Genomic DNA, 6,818 nt, shown 5'->3' on the forward strand with positions numbered 1-6,818 from the left:
AAGGCACAGTACTCGCTCCCATCTTGTTCCTCATCCTCATATCCGACATAGACAAGGATGTCAGCCACAGCACCGTGTCTTCCTTCGCAGATGACACCCGAATCTGCATGACAGTGTCTTCCATTGCAGACACTGCAAGGCTCCAGGCGGACATCAACCAAATCTTTCAGTGGGCTGCAGAAAACAATATGAAGTTCAACGATGAGAAATTTCAATTACTCAGATATGGTAAACATGAGGAAATTAAATCTTCATCAGAGTACAAAACAAATTCTGGCCACAAAATAGAGCGAAACATCAACGTCAAAGACCTGGGAGTGATCATGTCGGAGGATCTCACCTTCAAGGACCATAACATTGTATCAATCGCATCTGCTAGAAAAATGACAGGATGGATAATGAGAACCTTTAAAACTAGGGAGGCCAAGCCCATGATGACACTCTTCAGGTCACTTGTTCTATCTAGGCTGGAATATTGCTGCACATTAACAGCACCTTTCAAGGCAGGTGAAATTGCCGACCTAGAAAATGTACAGAGAACTTTCACGGCGCGCATAACGGAAATAAAACACCTCAATTACTGGGAGCGCTTGAGGTTCCTAAACCTGTATTCCCTGGAACGCAAGAGGGAGAGATACATGATTATATACACCTGGAAAATCCTAGAGGGACTAGTACCGAACTTGCACACGAAAATCACTCACTACGAAAGCAAAAGACTTGGCAGACGATGCACCATCCCCCCAATGAAAAGCAGGGGTGTCACTAGCACGTTAAGAGACCATACAATAAGTGTCAGGGGCCCGAGACTGTTCAACTGCCTCCCAGCACACATAAGGGGGATTACCAACAGACCCCTGGCAGTCTTCAAGCTGGCACTGGACAAGCACCTAAAGTCAGTTCCTGATCAGCCGGGCTGTGGCTCGTACGTTGGTTTGCGTGCAGCCAGCAGCAACAGCCTGGTTGATCAGGCTCTGATCCACCAGGAGGCCTGGTCACAGACCGGGCCGCGGGGGCGTTGACCCCCGGAACTCTCTCCAGGTAAACTCCAGGTAAAACACCGAAGGAGACATACGTAATACGAAGAAGCGCTGTGAGGATTGCATACAACTCTGCAGTGAAAATATTAGCCGAGCCTAACAAATGTCCCTGGACAACATCGTCAAGGAATACAGCCACGAACCCAACACCATCAGATTTAGAACCATCTGTATAAACAGCAATGGCATGAACATGCGACCAGAAGTGACCAGGAAAGATCGAGAAGCAGCCGTAGGTGGAGAGCTTTGGCGCACGGCAGTAGTACAGATCAGACACGAACCATCAGAACTTTCCAAGGGGGAAGGGAAACGGCAGACGCTACTTGAACTTACAAGGGAGGCAACTAGAGAGAAGACAGGAGCGAAGAGAAAACGGTCGGAGTAAGCAGGGGCACCTAACAAATAACAGGCTTCTACTAACGTCTGAGACCAACCTATATGTAGAGGGAACACGAAGGTCATGAGAGCGGACAAAGTAACGAAGGCAATGAGCATCACGACATTCGGCTAAGAAAGGGACATTCGCCTCAGCATAGAGACTTTCAACAGGGGAATAACGAAAGCACCAAGTCATAAATGTAGACATGACTCACGAAATCGTAATGACACGATTGCAAACAAACCATACCACGGGTGGGGATAGAACCCGCGATCGCGGGTTCTATCCCCGACCGTGGTATGGTTTCATAAATGTAGATCCTGATGATGAAGTGAATCTAACTTTGAAAGAGTTGTAGAAGCTGCAGAATAGACTTGGTCACCATAATCCAGCTTGGACAGACTAGGGTGGAGTGCAAATGGAGAAGAGTCTCCATAAATGATGCGCAAGAATTTTAAGGAGAGTTAGCCGACCATGGCAAGCTGCCTTCAAAGAAGAAATGCGAGGTTTCCATGTCAACCGGCGATCGAATAGAAGGCCAAGAAACTTGACCGTATCACATTCTGGGATACATGAGCCATGTAAATACAATGAAACATCTGGGACAAGTGGACCTCTAGTGAAGGTAATGAAATGGGTTTTCGCACTAGAAAATTTAAATCCATGAAAAGTGGCCCATAGGGAAACACGGTCAAGCACATCCTGAAGGGAGGCCGCTACAAGGTGACAGTCCGCGCCTGCGTAAGCTATAACGAAGTCATCCACATAAAGTGAGGTCTAAATATGCGATGGAATAATGGAAGGTAGGTCATTTATAGCCAAGAGAAAAATAGTAGTGCTAAGGACACAACCCTAAAAATAAGAATAAGAATAAAAAGTTTATTTTGACATGATACATGATACAGGCCCGGTGGTCCGGTGGCTAAAGCTTCCGCTTCACACACGGAGGGCCCGGGTTCGATTCCCGGCGGGTGGAAACATTTCGACACGTTTCCTTACACCTGTTGTTCTGTTCACCTAGCAGCAAATAGGTACCTGGGTGTTAGTCGACTGGTGTGGGTGGCATCCTGGGGGACAAGATTGAGGAGCCCAATGAAAATAAGTTACAGTCCTCGATGACGCACTGACTTTCTTGGGTTATCCTGGGTGGCTAACCCTCCGGGGTTAAAAATCTGAACGAAATCTTATCTTTGTACAGAGGAATATAATAGTTGGGTGTACATGCCAAAAGCCCCTTTGTATGCAGAGCATATCGGGCAAACTTAAAAATTAACTTAAGATTAGGAAGGCAATGATAGTTCATATGGTCATTAGATAAGTTACAGTGAGTACGAGAGATCTCAATATTCTGTTAGGTAATGCTACATGGCTTTGATAAGTCTAGTAGAGAATAATTACAATATGGAATTAGTTTATAAAGATTACAGTATTACAATAGAACAATTTAAAGCAATTTATGATATGATGTATTAGAATTTAGTACTATTTAAAACAATGAAATCTGGATATCCTAATTTAGAAGTAGTAAATGGTTGAGCAATCCTCAGCACAATGTGAGTAGCTTTTGAGTAACTGGTAGGTATTAGGTAGGGTTTGTCTGGTTAAATTTGAGTGATGAGGCGATTTCTTAGTAGGGCCTTAAACTGATTTGCAGGCATGGGTCCTTTATTGTGTTCTAACAATGAATTCCAGATCTTCAGGCCATTTTCGTGGATAGCATTTTTGCATAGGGAAAGATGGACACAAGGGATATCGAAGAGTGATTAGTGCCTCGTATTGTGGCTGTGTTCTGTTATAGCTATCAAGGAGGAGTTTGAGAGGAGGGTTTATATTTGAGTATAGTGTTCTGTGTATGTAGTAGGCACAATAATAAGTTTGGATGTTTTGTATATTAAGCAAGTTAAGACTCTTGAAAAGTGGTGGACTGTGTTGTCTAATGTAAGAGTTAGTAATCAATCGCACTGCAGTTTGTTGCTGGGTTATTAAAGGCTTAAGGTGATTTGCTGTAGTTGAGCCCCATGCACAAATACCATAGGTGAGGTATGGGTAAATGAGAGTGGGACTCCCTCGGCCTGAACAAAGTCTGAGGAAATCGATGCGCCAACATGGACACGAAAATGTCTTTCAGATAAAGCAGCAAGGAAGGTCGGTAGCTTACTGCGGAGGCCTAAGGGGGGGGCCTGAACTAAGATGTTATACCTCCAAGTGGTGTCATATGCCTTTTCGGAATCAAAAAAACTGCTAGGATGGAGTGTTTATTAGCAAAGGCACTTCGGACATACGTATCTAAGTGGAGCAAGAGGCCCAAAGTAGAGCGGCCCTTGCGAAAGCTACATTGTAGAGGAGAAAGACAATTGTGAGTCTCCAAATATTATATCAGACGTGTATTCACCAATCGTTCCATCATCTTGCAGACTACACTGGTCAAAGTAATGGGATGATAGTGAGAGGTATCAAGCCCTGAAGTGCCTGGTTTGTGAAATGGTAGTACAATTATTTCCATTGTTGAAGGAGAACCCCTCGCGTCCAAACAAGATTGAAAAGACACAAAAGGACTGTAAGGGCTGTAGAATGGAGATGTTGTAGCATACAGATATGAATATCATCGGGCCCAGCTGCCAATGACCAGCAAGTGGAAAGCGTGGACTCTAGCTCTAAGAGAGTAAAAGGTATATATATAGCTCCATCCTATTAGATGAGAAATCCAAGGGCAATTGCTCCCTGGCAGACATAGAAGCGAGAAACGAGGGACAGAGGTGAAGCCACTGGGAGACACGAACAAGATGGTTCCCGATTTCTGTGCCCCCACACAACATGTTTCAAACGCACTGCACGGGCACACACAGGAGACCACCAAGGCAAGCATGTCTAAGAATGCCTCCCTGAGGTTTGAGGAATAGAACGTGACACTGCAGTCAAAACTAAGGTGGAAAATTGGTGTACCAGCTAATCAATAGAGGACGAAGAAGGGTCCCCACAAAAAGCGATAAGATGAGAGTATAAATCCCAATTCGTTCGTCCAAATTGACAATGGGGGCTATGAGGCGGTAGGGAATACATAGTAGAAATAAGAATAATAGGAAAGTGATCACTGTCGTGCAAATCTGAGAGAGCAGGCCAAGCGTGATCAAGGGCAGTTGATGAGAAACAGATAGAAAGATCGATGCAAGAGAGAGACTGAGTGCGAGAGTTAAAAATAGGTGGGAGCACCCGTATTTAAAACTTGAGGAGGATGAGAAGTGAGAAGAGTCTCCAGCTGATCACCACTAGAGTCATAGTGGAACCCTCCCCCAGAGATAATGACGAACGTTAAAATCACTTAGTCACACAGCACACACTCTTGCAAATTATTTACGTTGATGGTTCTGTTCACCAATCCACTGGTGCAGCTGGTAGTGCTGCTGTTGTCGTACAGAGTGATGGTTCTCTTAAAGAAATTGGAGCACGCATTAATAATTGGGCCTCTACCCTTCAGACAGAACTGTTTGCCATACTCCTTGCACTCAATTGTGTCCATGTATCTAAGATTGACACTTTAATTGTAACTGATTCTCTGTCATCCATAAATGCTCTCAACTCATTAAGTATAAATTGTGGCATGCTTGTGTCAGAAGCCAGACACAGGTATGGTAAGATTGTGGACAGTGGAGTCAGAGTGCACATGCTGTGGATTCCATCTCACATTGGTCTTCAGATGCATGATAGAACTGATAAATTGGCTAAGCTGTATGCTTTCAAAGAGGGAGTAGATTACAATCTTGGCTTGTCAGGTAGTAGTTTGAGAACAATAATACGAAAAGAACTACAACTGAATTTTATGGACTTAAGGCTCAGGGAGATTGACACCAGTGAGTCCATCTATCATCATTCTATCATGCAGGAGGAGCCACATGTCTATGGTGCATCCAACAAAATAAGCAGACTCTTGGATGTCACTACCGCCCGGCTCCGGCTGGGTTACAAGTATCTTTGGCAGGTTAAATCACCACCACCAGATGTAGACCAAACGAAATGTAAACTTTGCCAGATGGACTATTGTCACACCCTGCGTCATTATGTACTGGAGTGTGATCAAATTAATGAATTTAGAGACAACTCACTCAGAAATGTTCAAGAAATGGCAAAGTATTTTATCCACAGTGGTATATTGCAGACCATTCTGGAGAAATACCCTGACTTTGCTAGCTGTAAATAATGCATTACCATGTGTGTGTGTGTGTGTGTGTGTGTGTGTGTGTGTGTGTGTGTGTGTGTGTGTGTGTGTGTGTGTGTGTGTGTGTGTGTGTGACTCAACAATCAATATTTGCACCAATAACTCACTACAGTTGTGACCGGGTGTGGAAGTGTGAATTGCTCATTACTCTATAATTTGTTCATGATTGTAGCCATGTATAAACGTAAGTAACCATTCTTACAGGATTCATTACCTTTGTAACTTGTGAATTCATTATCTTTGCACCTAGTTCAGCTATCAAAACTTTGGGGGCCCAGTCCCTGGACCCATTACGTACCTCTGAAATCTGTAAATACCTTTGTAACTTTGTAGATGAATGGTTCAGAGAACCGACATGTTGATAAATTAGACACATGTGCAACTCTTGGGTATCTTTATTGAGGAAACGTATGGACTGATGAAGCCACTGTGTGGCGAAACGTTTCCTCAATAAAGATACCCAAGAGTTGCACATGTGTCTAATTTATCAACATGTCGGTTCTCTGAACCATTCATCTACAAAGCTGTCAGACACTGCATCTTCTTGGGATCTTAATACTTGGGAATTCTTCGCTTGCCTAATTCTTGGGCACGACCTACTTCAACATTGAATAAGTGTTACACTGCCTCTGACTGCTTCACCTCTCCTGCCAACGGTATATAAGCTCCTTCTCAGCACGTATGCCGTATTCTATTCAAGATTGATGGACTGACCACATCGACTCAAGGTTGAGGGACTGATTACCTCATTCTCCTCCTATTCTTCAAGATTCTCCTTTGTATGGACTGATGAAGCCACTGTGTGGCGAAACGTTTCCTCAATAAAGATACCCAAGAGTTGCACATGTGTCTAATTTATCACCTTTGTAACTTGTCATGATTGTGACCAGACCTACCTGGAGTTCATTACCTTTGTAAATTGTGACTTCATTACCTTTGTAAATTATGAGTTCATTACCTCTGTAACTTGCTCAGCTATCAAAACTTTGAGGCCCAGTCCCTGGACCCATTATGTACCTCTGTAATCTTTTGACTACCGCCCACAGGATGGGTATGGGGTGCTTAATAAAGATATTAAACTAACAACAAGATGGGCGGCGGCAGAGAAGAGATCAAGCACGCAACATCCGAGATACAGAACGCATGGGAAGGGGAGAGAAACAGAGAGCAAACTGTACACCACCTG

Source organism: Cherax quadricarinatus, chromosome 74, assembly GCF_038502225.1.
Source record: "Cherax quadricarinatus isolate ZL_2023a chromosome 74, ASM3850222v1, whole genome shotgun sequence".
In the NCBI taxonomy this organism is placed as follows: domain Eukaryota; kingdom Metazoa; phylum Arthropoda; class Malacostraca; order Decapoda; family Parastacidae; genus Cherax; species Cherax quadricarinatus.